Source organism: Mytilus californianus, unplaced genomic scaffold (assembly GCF_021869535.1).
Source record: "Mytilus californianus isolate M0D057914Y unplaced genomic scaffold, xbMytCali1.0.p SCAF_5, whole genome shotgun sequence".
In the NCBI taxonomy this organism is placed as follows: Eukaryota; Metazoa; Mollusca; class Bivalvia; order Mytilida; family Mytilidae; genus Mytilus; species Mytilus californianus.
In genome coordinates this window covers 65,780,458-65,796,222 of record NW_026262701.1, presented here as the reverse complement: position 1 = coordinate 65,796,222, position 15,765 = coordinate 65,780,458, and positions in this window count along the sequence as shown.

Genomic DNA, 15,765 nt, shown 5'->3' with positions numbered 1-15,765 from the left:
TAGCTAAATTTGTAAGATGCTGGGGAGCGATATTTCTGAATGTTTGATATATGTTTGGACTAGTACTGTACTTTACACACACAAAATATTTGACAAAAAGTAACTTTTAATTAGAGTGTATTTTTTCTAAATTTTTTTTCTTTCCCTTCCTCACTCATTTCTTAGATTTTGTGGATGGAAATGAAAGAAGAGAGGTGAAATAAACTTTTGGATGTTGTATTTTAACTGATTTTGATATGGAAAGAGTGATTAGGCCAGGTGCAAAAAGGTGATATTTACAGTTTTCGGAACATCTCTTGACTTGTCCATAGGGGTATGGATGTGTATTAGCTAAATTTGTAAGATGCTGGGGAGCGATATTTCTGAATGTTTGATATATGTTTGGACTAGTACTGTACTTTACACACACAAAATATTTGACAAAAAGTTCCTTTTAATTAGAGTGTATTTTTTCTAAAAAAATTTTCTTTCCCTTCCTCACTCATTTCTTAGATTTTTTTGGATGGAAATGAAAGAAGAGAGGTGAAATAAACTTTTGGATGTTGTATTTTAACTGATTTTGATATGGAAAGAGTGATTAGGCCAGGTGCAAAAAGGTGATATTTACAGTTTTCGGAACATCTCTTGACTTGTCCATAGGGGTATGGATGTGTATTAGATGAATTTGTAAGATGCTGGGGAGCGATATTTCTGAATGTTTGATATATGTTTGGACTAGTACTGTACTTTACACACACAAAATATTTGACAAAAAGTTCCTTTTAATTAGAGTGTATTTTTTCTAAATTTTTTTTCTTTCCCTTCCTCACTCATTTCTTAGATTTTTTGGATGGAAATGAAAGAAGAGAGGTGAAATAAACTTTTGGATGTTGTATTTTAACTGATTTTGATATGGAAAGAGTGATTAGGCCAGGTGCAAAAAGGTGATATTTACAGTTTTCGGAACATCTCTTGACTTGTCCATAGGGGTATGGATGTGTATTAGCTAAATTTGTAAGATGCTGGGGAGCGATATTTCTGAATGTTTGATATATGTTTGGACTAGTACTGTACTTTACACACACAAAATATTTGACAAAAAGTTCCTTTTAATTAGAGTGTATTTTTTCTAAAAAAATTTTCTTTCCCTTCCTCACTCATTTCTTAGATTTTTTTGGATGGAAATGAAAGAAGAGAGGTGAAATAAACTTTTGGATGTTGTATTTTAACTGATTTTGATATGGAAAGAGTGATTAGGCCAGGTGCAAAAAGGTGATATTTACAGTTTTCGGAACATCTCTTGACTTGTCCATAGGGGTATGGATGTGTATTAGCTAAATTTGTAAGATGCTGGGGAGCGATATTTCTGAATGTTTGATATATGTTTGGACTAGTACTGTACTTTACACACACAAAATATTTGACAAAAAGAACCGGTGCATTTTTTTTAATGAAACAAAACGTTATAAAGAACTAATAGAGAATTCAATTGTGGTCTGTGGCCTAAGAGGTGAAATTCAGGAAATATTGAATTTGTACTTTGACAACTTCCCTGAATGATCTATTGGTATTAATTTGTCAAACTACATGAGAATAAATGATTTCCACTTTTATTTGATAGAAATTTTGTAAAAAGTGACATTTCAGCCTACATGCCCAAAATTGAACTTTTTCAGTTGTTTCAATATTTTTACAAAAGTAGCATGCTTACTTTCTCTCTGACAGGTTTTTCTGATTTTCTTCTTGTGTTTGTGGTATCTAATGTAGATGTTTAACTCATTTTTGAACACTAAACATACAAAAAAAGTAGATAAAATCAGAATAAGAGTGCAAAATGTGCTGCTTTAATGGTCCTAGTCTAACGGTCAGTATGAAGCAAGTGAAAAATGAGGTTCTATGCACATACAAGTTGAATTCCTTTTAGCAGATTTCACTGAATCTGTATCAAAAGCACTTATTACTGGTTGTTTGACCTTGTCTGTTTCACAGACTATCTTTATTTTCTTTTGTTTGATAGCTAGTGGTTAAAATATTGGCCTTTTGAGGCTGAAATTTCATGCCGGTTTTAAAAAGTAAAGTAAATAACTTTGCATCAGATCATACTGTCTACATATATAGTTGAAAGTGACAGTCTTGTTACATCCAGGTTCCATGTTTTATCATATCTGAGCAAAGATTAGAGCAAAAAGAAGCATATCTCCATCTCCCATATCATTTATATGCTTTTTAATATGCAAATGTGGGGAACGACCTAAATTGACAACCTGTTTTTTTAAGCTTGACATTGCTGAAGACCATTTTATTCACATGTGTTATGCTATTTGAAACTTATATTTCCATTAAAAGTACATTTATAACATGTAAAAGGTTTTTTTATAACTTAGCAACTTCAGAAAATTGTGGTAAGTGAAAAATATTACATTTCATATAAGGCCTCACTTCATTTGAAAACCTCTATTTTTTGGCACAGGCCCATATGAAATTTACTTCTGGCCATTTTTTATAAGTCTGAAACATGAAGTATGCTATCTGTTGCTTTTAATAGGTGATAACTTATACATAGAGACATTAAAAAGTGTAAGTTTTGGTATATTTTGGTTTTTGGAAGCCCAAATTTGATAGTTGAAATTATTCTAATTCAACGCCACAATTCAGCACCCAAAGTTCAGATATAAAAAATGCCACAATTTTTATAATTGGTATCATATGGCTTAGAAACTTTGTAAACTGTTTCATAATACACCAAGCTTAAATCATGCCAAGTTTTATTAGAATTGGTCAAGGTTTAGACCCCTAATAGGTGAAATTCAGGAAATATTGAATTTGTACTTTGACAACTTCCCTGAATGATCTATTGGTATTAATTTGTCAAACTACATGAGAATAAATGATTTCCACTTTTATTTGATAGAAATTTTGTAAAAAGTGACATTTCAGCCTACATGCCCAAAATTGAACTTTTTCAGTTGTTTCAATATTTTTACAAAAGTAGCATGCTTACTTTCTCTCTGACAGGTTTTTCTGATTTTCTTCTTGTGTTTGTGGTATCTAATGTAGATGTTTAACTCATTTTTGAACACTAAACATACAAAAAAAGTAGATAAAATCAGAATAAGAGTGCAAAATGTGCTGCTTTAATGGTCCTAGTCTAACGGTCAGTATGAAGCAAGTGAAAAATGAGGTTCTATGCACATACAAGTTGAATTCCTTTTAGCAGATTTCACTGAATCTGTATCAAAAGCACTTATTACTGGTTGTTTGACCTTGTCTGTTTCACAGACTATCTTTATTTTCTTTTGTTTGATAGCTAGTGGTTAAAATATTGGCCTTTTGAGGCTGAAATCTCATGCCGGTTTTAAAAAGTAAAGTAAATAACTTTGCATCAGATCATACTGTCAACATATATAGTTGAAAGTGACAGTCTTGTTACATCCAGGTTCCATGTTTTATCATATCTGAGCAAAGATTAGAGCAAAAAGAAGCATATCTCCATCTCCCATATCATTTATATGCTTTTTAATATGCAAATGTGGGGAACGACCTAAATTGACAACCTGTTTTTTTAAGCTTGACATTGCTGAAGACCATTTTATTCACATGTGTTATGCTATTTGAAACTTATATTTCCATTAAAAGTACATTTATAACATGTAAAAGGTTTTTTTATAACTTAGCAACTTCAGAAAATTGTGGTAAGTGAAAAATATTACATTTCATATAAGGCCTCACTTCATTTGAAAACCTCTATTTTTTGGCACAGGCCCATATGAAATTTACTTCTGGCCATTTTTTATAAGTCTGAAACATGAAGTATGCTATCTGTTGCTTTTAATAGGTGATAACTTATACATAGAGACATTAAAAAGTGTAAGTTTTGGTATATTTTGGTTTTTGGAAGCCCAAATTTGATAGTTGAAATTATTCTAATTCAACGCCACAATTCAGCACCCAAAGTTCAGATATAAAAAATGCCACAATTTTTATAATTGGTATCATATGGCTTAGAAACTTTGTAAACTGTTTCATAATACACCAAGCTTAAATCATGCCAAGTTTTATTAGAATTGGTCAAGGTTTAGACCCCTAATAGGTGAAATTCAGGAAATATTGAATTTGTACTTTGACAACTTCCCTGAATGATCTATTGGTATTAATTTGTCAAACTACATGAGAATAAATGATTTCCACTTTTATTTGATAGAAATTTTGTAAAAAGTGACATTTCAGCCTACATGCCCAAAATTGAACTTTTTCAGTTGTTTCAATATTTTTACAAAAGTAGCATGCTTACTTTCTCTCTGACAGGTTTTTCTGATTTTCTTCTTGTGTTTGTGGTATCTAATGTAGATGTTTAACTCATTTTTGAACACTAAACATACAAAAAAAGTAGATAAAATCAGAATAAGAGTGCAAAATGTGCTGCTTTAATGGTCCTAGTCTAACGGTCAGTATGAAGCAAGTGAAAAATGAGGTTCTATGCACATACAAGTTGAATTCCTTTTAGCAGATTTCACTGAATCTGTATCAAAAGCACTTATTACTGGTTGTTTGACCTTGTCTGTTTCACAGACTATCTTTATTTTCTTTTGTTTGATAGCTAGTGGTTAAAATATTGGCCTTTTGAGGCTGAAATTTCATGCCGGTTTTAAAAAGTAAAGTAAATAACTTTGCATCAGATCATACTGTCTACATATATAGTTGAAAGTGACAGTCTTGTTACATCCAGGTTCCATGTTTTATCATATCTGAGCAAAGATTAGAGCAAAAAGAAGCATATCTCCATCTCCCATATCATTTATATGCTTTTTAATATGCAAATGTGGGGAACGACCTAAATTGACAACCTGTTTTTTTAAGCTTGACATTGCTGAAGACCATTTTATTCACATGTGTTATGCTATTTGAAACTTATATTTCCATTAAAAGTACATTTATAACATGTAAAAGGTTTTTTTATAACTTAGCAACTTCAGAAAATTGTGGTAAGTGAAAAATATTACATTTCATATAAGGCCTCACTTCATTTGAAAACCTCTATTTTTTGGCACAGGCCCATATGAAATTTACTTCTGGCCATTTTTTATAAGTCTGAAACATGAAGTATGCTATCTGTTGCTTTTAATAGGTGATAACTTATACATAGAGACATTAAAAAGTGTAAGTTTTGGTATATTTTGGTTTTTGGAAGCCCAAATTTGATAGTTGAAATTATTCTAATTCAACGCCACAATTCAGCACCCAAAGTTCAGATATAAAAAATGCCACAATTTTTATAATTGGTATCATATGGCTTAGAAACTTTGTAAACTGTTTCATAATAGACCAAGCTTAAATCATGCCAAGTTTTATTAGAATTGGTCAAGGTTTAGACCCCAAATAGGTGAAATTCAGGAAATATTGAATTTGTACTTTGACAACTTCCCTGAATGATCTATTGGTATTAATTTGTCAAACTACATGAGAATAAATGATTTCCACTTTTATTTGATAGAAATTTTGTAAAAAGTGACATTTCAGCCTACATGCCCAAAATTGAACTTTTTCAGTTGTTTCAATATTTTTACAAAAGTAGCATGCTTACTTTCTCTCTGACAGGTTTTTCTGATTTTCTTCTTGTGTTTGTGGTATCTAATGTAGATGTTTAACTCATTTTTGAACACTAAACATACAAAAAAAGTAGATAAAATCAGAATAAGAGTGCAAAATGTGCTGCTTTAATGGTCCTAGTCTAACGGTCAGTATGAAGCAAGTGAAAAATGAGGTTCTATGCACATACAAGTTGAATTCCTTTTAGCAGATTTCACTGAATCTGTATCAAAAGCACTTATTACTGGTTGTTTGACCTTGTCTGTTTCACAGACTATCTTTATTTTCTTTTGTTTGATAGCTAGTGGTTAAAATATTGGCCTTTTGAGGCTGAAATTTCATGCCGGTTTTAAAAAGTAAAGTAAATAACTTTGCATCAGATCATACTGTCAACATATATAGTTGAAAGTGACAGTCTTGTTACATCCAGGTTCCATGTTTCATCATATCTGAGCAAAGATTAGAGCAAAAAGAAGCATATCTCCATCTCCCATATCATTTATATGCTTTTTAATATGCAAATGTGGGGAACGACCTAAATTGACAACCTGTTTTTTTAAGCTTGACATTGCTGAAGACCATTTTATTCACATGTGTTATGCTATTTGAAACTTATATTTCCATTAAAAGTACATTTATAACATGTAAAAGGTTTTTTTATAACTTAGCAACTTCAGAAAATTGTGGTAAGTGAAAAATATTACATTTCATATTAGGCCTCACTTCATTTGAAAACCTCTATTTTTTGGCACAGGCCCATATGAAATTTACTTCTGGCCATTTTTTATAAGTCTGAAACATGAAGTATGCTATCTGTTGCTTTTAATAGGTGATAACTTATACATAGAGACATTAAAAAGTGTAAGTTTTGGTATATTTTGGTTTTTGGAAGCCCAAATTTGATAGTTGAAATTATTCTAATTCAACGCCACAATTCAGCACCCAAAGTTCAGATATAAAAAATGCCACAATTTTTATAATTGGTATCATATGGCTTAGAAACTTTGTAAACTGTTTCATAATACACTAAGCTTAAATCATGCCAAGTTTTATTAGAATTGGTCAAGGTTTAGACCCCTAATAGGTGAAATTCAGGAAATATTGAATTTGTACTTTGACAACTTCCCTGAATGATCTATTGGTATTAATTTGTCAAACTACATGAGAATAAATGATTTACACTTTTATTTGATAGAAATTTTGTAAAAAGTGACATTTCAGCCTACATGCCCAAAATTGAACTTTTTCAGTTGTTTCAATATTTTTACAAAAGTAGCATGCTTACTTTCTCTCTGACAGGTTTTTCTGATTTTCTTCTTGTGTTTGTGGTATCTAATGTAGATGTTTAACTCATTTTTGAACACTAAACATACAAAAAAAGTAGATAAAATCAGAATAAGAGTGCAAAATGTGCTGCTTTAATGGTCCTAGTCTAACGGTCAGTATGAAGCAAGTGAAAAATGAGGTTCTATGCACATACAAGTTGAATTCCTTTTAGCAGATTTCACTGAATCTGTATCAAAAGCACTTATTACTGGTTGTTTGACCTTGTCTGTTTCACAGACTATCTTTATTTTCTTTTGTTTGATAGCTAGTGGTTAAAATATTGGCCTTTTGAGGCTGAAATTTCATGCCGGTTTTAAAAAGTAAAGTAAATAACTTTGCATCAGATCATACTGTCTACATATATAGTTGAAAGTGACAGTCTTGTTACATCCAGGTTCCATGTTTTATCATATCTGAGCAAAGATTAGAGCAAAAAGAAGCATATCTCCATCTCCCATATCATTTATATGCTTTTTAATATGCAAATGTGGGAAACGACCTAAATTGACAACCTGTTTTTTTAAGCTTGACATTGCTGAAGACCATTTTATTCACATGTGTTATGCTATTTGAAACTTATATTTCCATTAAAAGTACATTTATAACATGTAAAAGGTTTTTTTATAACTTAGCAACTTCAGAAAATTGTGGTAAGTGAAAAATATTACATTTCATATAAGGCCTCACTTCATTTGAAAACCTCTATTTTTTGGCACAGGCCCATATGAAATTTACTTCTGGCCATTTTTTATAAGTCTGAAACATGAAGTATGCTATCTGTTGCTTTTAATAGGTGATAACTTATACATAGAGACATTAAAAAGTGTAAGTTTTGGTATATTTTGGTTTTTGGAAGCCCAAATTTGATAGTTGAAATTATTCTAATTCAACGCCACAATTCAGCACCCAAATTTCAGATATAAAAAATGCCACAATTTTTATAATTGGTATCATATGGCTTAGAAACTTTGTAAACTGTTTCATAATACACCAAGCTTAAATCATGCCAAGTTTTATTAGAATTGGTCAAGGTTTAGACCCCTAATAGGTGAAATTCAGGAAATATTGAATTTGTACTTTGACAACTTCCCTGAATGATTTATTGGTATTAATTTGTCAAACTACATGAGAATAAATGATTTCCACTTTTATTTGATAGAAATTTTGTAAAAAGTGACATTTCAGCCTACATGCCCAAAATTGAACTTTTTCAGTTGTTTCAATATTTTTACAAAAGTAGCATGCTTACTTTCTCTCTGACAGGTTTTTCTGATTTTCTTCTTGTGTTTGTGGTATCTAATGTAGATGTTTAACTCATTTTTGAACACTAAACATACAAAAAAAGTAGATAAAATCAGAATAAGAGTGCAAAATGTGCTGCTTTAATGGTCCTAGTCTAACGGTCAGTATGAAGCAAGTGAAAAATGAGGTTCTATGCACATACAAGTTGAATTCCTTTTAGCAGATTTCACTGAATCTGTATCAAAAGCACTTATTACTGGTTGTTTGACCTTGTCTGTTTCACAGACTATCTTTATTTTCTTTTGTTTGATAGCTAGTGGTTAAAATATTGGCCTTTTGAGGCTGAAATTTCATGCCGGTTTTAAAAAGTAAAGTAAATAACTTTGCATCAGATCATACTGTCTACATATATAGTTGAAAGTGACAGTCTTGTTACATCCAGGTTCCATGTTTTATCATATCTGAGCAAAGATTAGAGCAAAAAGAAGCATATCTCCATCTCCCATATCATTTATATGCTTTTTAATATGCAAATGTGGGGAACGACCTAAATTGACAACCTGTTTTTTTAAGCTTGACATTGCTGAAGACCATTTTATTCACATGTGTTATGCTATTTGAAACTTATATTTCCATTAAAAGTACATTTATAACATGTAAAAGGTTTTTTTATAACTTAGCAACTTCAGAAAATTGTGGTAAGTGAAAAATATTACATTTCATATAAGGCCTCACTTCATTTGAAAACCTCTATTTTGGCACAGGCCCATATGAAATTTACTTCTGGCCATTTTTTATAAGTCTGAAACATGAAGTATGCTATCTGTTGCTTTTAATAGGTGATAACTTATACATAGAGACATTAAAAAGTGTAAGTTTTGGTATATTTTGGTTTTTGGAAGCCCAAATTTGATAGTTGAAATTATTCTAATTCAACGCCACAATTCAGCACCCAAAGTTCAGATATAAAAAATGCCACAATTTTTATAATTGGTATCATATGGCTTAGAAACTTTGTAAACTGTTTCATAATACACTAAGCTTAAATCATGCCAAGTTTTACTAGAATTGGTCAAGGTTTAGACCCCTAATAGGTGAAATTCAGGAAATATTGAATTTGTACTTTGACAACTTCCCTGAATGATCTATTGGTATTAATTTGTCAAACTACATGAGAATAAATGATTTCCACTTTTATTTGATAGAAATTTTGTAAAAAGTGACATTTCAGCTTACATGCCCAAAATTGAACTTTTTCAGTTGTTTCAATATTTTTACAAAAGTAGCATGCTTACTTTCTCTCTGACAGGTTTTTCTGATTTTCTTCTTGTGTTTGTGGTATCTAATGTAGATGTTTAACTCATTTTTGAACACTAAACATACAAAAAAAGTAGATAAAATCAGAATAAGAGTGCAAAATGTGCTGCTTTAATGGTCCTAGTCTAACGGTCAGTATGAAGCAAGTGAAAAATGAGGTTCTATGCACATACAAGTTGAATTCCTTTTAGCAGATTTCACTGAATCTGTATCAAAAGCACTTATTACTGGTTGTTTGACCTTGTCTGTTTCACAGACTATCTTTATTTTCTTTTGTTTGATAGCTAGTGGTTAAAATAGTGGCCTTTTGAGGCTGAAATTTCATGCCGGTTTTAAAAAGTAAAGTAAATAACTTTGCATCAGATCATACTGTCTACATATATAGTTGAAAGTGACAGTCTTGTTACATCCAGGTTCCATGTTTTATCATATCTGAGCAAAGATTAGAGCAAAAAGAAGCATATCTCCATCTCCCATATCATTTATATGCTTTTTAATATGCAAATGTGGGGAACGACCTAAATTGACAACCTGTTTTTTTAAGCTTGACATTGCTGAAGACCATTTTATTCACATGTGTTATGCTATTTGAAACTTATATTTCCATTAAAAGTACATTTATAACATGTAAAAGGTTTTTTTATAACTTAGCAACTTCAGAAAATTGTGGTAAGTGAAAAATATTACATTTCATATAAGGCCTCACTTCATTTGAAAACCTCTATTTTTTGGCACAGGCCCATATGAAATTTACTTCTGGCCATTTTTTATAAGTCTGAAACATGAAGTATGCTATCTGTTGCTTTTAATAGGTGATAACTTATACATAGAGACATTAAAAAGTGTAAGTTTTGGTATATTTTGGTTTTTGGAAGCCCAAATTTGATAGTTGAAATTATTCTAATTCAACACCACAATTCAGCACCCAAAGTTCAGATATAAAAAATGCCACAATTTTTATAATTGGTATCATATGGCTTAGAAACTTTGTAAACTGTTTCATAATACACCAAGCTTAAATCATGCCAAGTTTTATTAGAATTGGTCAAGGTTTAGACCCCTAATAGGTGAAATTCAGGAAATATTGAATTTGTACTTTGACAACTTCCCTGAATGATTTATTGGTATTAATTTGTCAAACTACATGAGAATAAATGATTTCCACTTTTATTTGATAGAAATTTTGTAAAAAGTGACATTTCAGCCTACATGCCCAAAATTGAACTTTTTCAGTTGTTTCAATATTTTTACAAAAGTAGCATGCTTACTTTCTCTCTGACAGGTTTTTCTGATTTTCTTCTTGTGTTTGTGGTATCTAATGTAGATGTTTAACTCATTTTTGAACACTAAACATACAAAAAAAGTAGATAAAATCAGAATAAGAGTGCAAAATGTGCTGCTTTAATGGTCCTAGTCTAACGGTCAGTATGAAGCAAGTGAAAAATGAGGTTCTATGCACATACAAGTTGAATTCCTTTTAGCAGATTTCACTGAATCTGTATCAAAAGCACTTATTACTGGTTGTTTGACCTTGTCTGTTTCACAGACTATCTTTATTTTCTTCTGTTTGATAGCTAGTGGTTAAAATATTGGCCTTTTGAGGCTGAAATTTCATGCCGGATTTAAAAAGTAATGTAAATAACTTTGCATCAGATCATACTGTCTACATATATAGTTGAAAGTGACAGTCTTGTTACATCCAGGTTCCATGTTTTATCATATCTGAGCAAAGATTAGAGCAAAAAGAAGCATATCTCCATCTCCCATATCATTTATATGCTTTTTAATATGCAAATGTGGGGAACGAACTAAATTGACAACCTGTTTTTTTAAGCTTGACATTGCTGAAGACCATTTTATTCACATGTGTTATACTATTTGAAACTTATATTTCCATTAAAAGTACATTTATAACATGTAAAAGGTTTTTTTATAACTTAGCAACTTCAGAAAATTGTGGTAAGTGAAAAATATTACATTTCATATAAGGCCTCACTTCATTTGAAAACCTCTATTTTTTGGCACAGGCCCATATGAAATTTACTTCTGGCCATTTTTTATAAGTCTGAAACATGAAGTATGCTATCTGTTGCTTTTAATAGGTGATAACTTATACATAGAGACATTAAAAAGTGTAAGTTTTGGTATATTTTGGTTTTTGGAAGCCCAAATTTGATAGTTGAAATTATTCTAATTCAACGCCACAATTCAGCACCCAAAGTTCAGATATAAAAAATGCCACAATTTTTATAATTGGTATCATATGGCTTAGAAACTTTGTAAACTGTTTCATAATACACCAAGCTTAAATCATGCCAAGTTTTATTAGAATTGGTCAAGGTTTAACCCCTAATAGGTGAAATTCAGGAAATATTGAATTTGTACTTTGACAACTTCCCTGAATGATTTATTGGTATTAATTTGTCAAACTACATGAGAATAAATGATTTCCACTTTTATTTGATAGAAATTTTGTAAAAAGTGACATTTCAGCCTACATGCCCAAAATTGAACTTTTTCAGTTGTTTCAATATTTTTACAAAAGTAGCATGCTTACTTTCTCTCTGACAGGTTTTTCTGATTTTCTTCTTGTGTTTGTGGTATCTAATGTAGATTTTTAACTCATTTTTGAACACTAAACATACAAAAAAAGTAGATAAAATCAGAATAAGAGTGCAAAATGTGCTGCTTTAATGGTCCTAGTCTAACGGTCAGTATGAAGCAAGTGAAAAATGAGGTTCTATGCACATACAAGTTGAATTCCTTTTAGCAGATTTCACTGAATCTGTATCAAAAGCACTTATTACTGGTTGTTTGACCTTGTCTGTTTCACAGACTATCTTTATTTTCTTTTGTTTGATAGCTAGTGGTTAAAATATTGGCCTTTTGAGGCTGAAATTTCATGCCGGTTTTAAAAAGTAAAGTAAATAACTTTGCATCAGATCATACTGTCTACATATATAGTTGAAAGTGACAGTCTTGTTACATCCAGGTTCCATGTTTTATCATATCTGAGCAAAGATTAGAGCAAAAAGAAGCATATCTCCATCTCCCATATCATTTATATGCTTTTTAATATGCAAATGTGGGGAACGAACTAAATTGACAACCTGTTTTTTTAAGCTTGACATTGCTGAAGACCATTTTATTCACATGTGTTATGCTATTTGAAACTTATATTTCCATTAAAAGTACATTTATAACATGTAAAAGGTTTTTTTATAACTTAGCAACTTCAGAAAATTGTGGTAAGTGAAAAATATTACATTTCATATAAGGCCTCACTTCATTTGAAAACCTCTATTTTTTGGCACAGGCCCATATGAAATTTACTTCTGGCCATTTTTTATAAGTCTGAAACATGAAGTATGCTATCTGTTGCTTTTAATAGGTGATAACTTATACATAGAGACATTAAAAAGTGTAAGTTTTGGTATATTTTGGTTTTTGGAAGCCCAAATTTGATAGTTGAAATTATTCTAATTCAACGCCACAATTCAGCACCCAAAGTTCAGATATAAAAAATGCCACAATTTTTATAATTGGTATCATATGGCTTAGAAACTTTGTAAACTGTTTCATAATACACTAAGCTTAAATCATGCCAAGTTTTATTAGAATTGGTCAAGGTTTAGACCCCTAATAGGCCAAAGACCACAATTAATGATCCCTCTTTTCGTTGTCCACGAATACAGTTCCTTTTAATTAGAGTGTATTTTTTCTAAATTTTTTTTCTTTCCCTTCCTCACTCATTTCTTAGATTTTTTTGGATGGAAATGAAAGAAGAGAGGTGAAATAAACTTTTGGATGTTGTATTTTAACTGATTTTGATATGGAAAGAGTGATTAGGCCAGGTGCAAAAAGGTGATATTTACAGTTTTCGGAACATCTCTTGACTTGTCCATAGGGGTATGGATGTGTATTAGCTAAATTTGTAAGATGCTGGGGAGCGATATTTCTGAATGTTTGATATATGTTTGGACTAGTACTGTACTTTACACACACAAAATATTTGACAAAAAGTTCCTTTTAATAAGAGTGTATTTTTTCTAATTTTTTTTCTTTCCCTTCCTCACTCATTTCTTTGATTTTTTTGGATGGAAATGAAAGAAGAGAGGTGAAATAAACTTTTGGATGTTGTATTTTAACTGATTTTGATATGGAAAGAGTGATTAGGCCAGGTGCAAAAAGGTGATATTTACAGTTTTCGGAACATCTCTTGACTTGTCCATAGGGGTATGGATGTGTATTAGCTAAATTTGTAAGATGCTGGGGAGCGATATTTCTGAATGTTTGATATATGTTTGGACTAGTACTGTACTTTACACACACAAAATATTTGACAAAAAGAACCGGTGCATTTTTTTTAATGAAACAAAACGTTATAAAGAACTAATAGAGAATTTAATTGTGGTCTGTGGCCACCTCCTGAGTGCACTCAGGACATACAATGTGCACCCAGGACCCTTTATAGTCATCGTATTTGCACACAGGATGGATGAATATATTCGTTACACGCTGCTTATTTAAGAGTTAAATTTTGGTAGAATTTGAAATCGAACTTAGATAGATATGTTAATTCTTATTAAATAATTAGGGCACATGTCACTGATGACACAACTACTGAGCCGTGAATTATCCAATCAACAAAATTGATTGGATTATCTTTATTGTTGTTTATGCATTGTGTTGTTAGTAGGAATACAGATCAAGGAATACTGGAAAAATGAATGTCATTATGAAAAAATGGAAAAAACATCACTTAAATACATAGAGATACAGAACAATCCATTAAATGAAGCTCACAATATATGGAAAAGCGTAAAAAACAATAGTAAAGATGTAAAGGCAGGAGAAATAAAAGCAAGAATAAGTACTCAAACGTACATATTCCAAGCCAAAAGAGCTAAGTTCGATCCGAAAGTTAACCCGATATGTACAATTTGTGAACAGGAAAATGAAGATCTAGAACATTTTATTCTACGCTGCAAAGAATTGGAGCAAATAAGATCTAAATGTTGCTCAAAAATCGAACAGACAATGGATGAAATTGATACCTCAACATACAAGAAGATCATACAACAAGGGAATTTACTGCAACTCATAATGGACTGTACTAGCAAGGACATAAACTGTTACTCAACTGTGTATGAAAACATTGAAACTCTGGCTAGAAATATATAACACACACACAATTATATAAATAAGAATTAGAACGCAATGATACCAATATTCTTTTTTAATTCAACGCTATTTATAGTGAGTGATCAGATAAACTGTTAGCTTGAAAGTAAATTATAAATGGTGTTTCACCGATTCTTTTTTTTACCATGGAACAATGCAATTAAAGTCTATTGTAATATATCTAGAGATATGAAAATACGAAAGAATTATTCTTCTTAATTTTTGAAATTAGAATAAAACTAAACTTTTTATTGCACGAAATTTTAATAAAATACGAAAATCTATACAAAGAAAATAATAACGATATTTTTTTTATCTATTAAGTTAATGAATTGAAATGAATTGAATGAAAATTTCCCATCTATATATGTAGATTTCTCATATTTCTCGACTGGCTTTAATTATTACAAACAAAAAGAAAAATGTTTATTTAACGGTTTTTTTCTAAAACAACATATCTTCATTGTTCTTTATTTTTCAAAAGACATATTGATTTTGTTTGTTTGCCAAGCTTACTTGTATGAGCTTAGCACCATCATTACACCCCAGTTCTATTGTTATACTTCATAGTTTCTATTTCTGAAACAAGTGTAAATTGAATAGATCTATTGTTACGAATAACAAATGATTTTGACCACAGGGTGTGACGAGCGGGGTTTCTGGAAACCCCTGCTTCTACATCCCGCAAACAAAGTCCATTGTTATTCGTTACAATAGAAATTGATTTTTTTAAATAGCATGAACATAAGAAACTACTTATAGTGTTCACTACAAATTGTTTCAAGATATTAAAAAAACACATTTTAGGAAATTCCAATTGCGAAAAAAATTAAGCATCTATTTTGAATACAAAAATAATCCTTTAAATACTCCTTTGCTTGAAGGTAATCTTTTTTATCCCAGTCATATGTCTCTATTCTAAAGCATTGGTCTTTAAAAAAAATGGGGATTCTAACTCCCGGGACCCCCCCCCCTTCCCCCGTTTACCCATTGGCCGATCTGAGGATGGGGATTCCGCGGTTTGGACCCGACTTTTATTTAAAAGATCAATGCATTTGAATGGTTGGACCCCCCTTTTTTCTCTTGAGTTGGGAACCTCAAGCTGGATCAGCCCCTGTTTGCCCCCAAAAA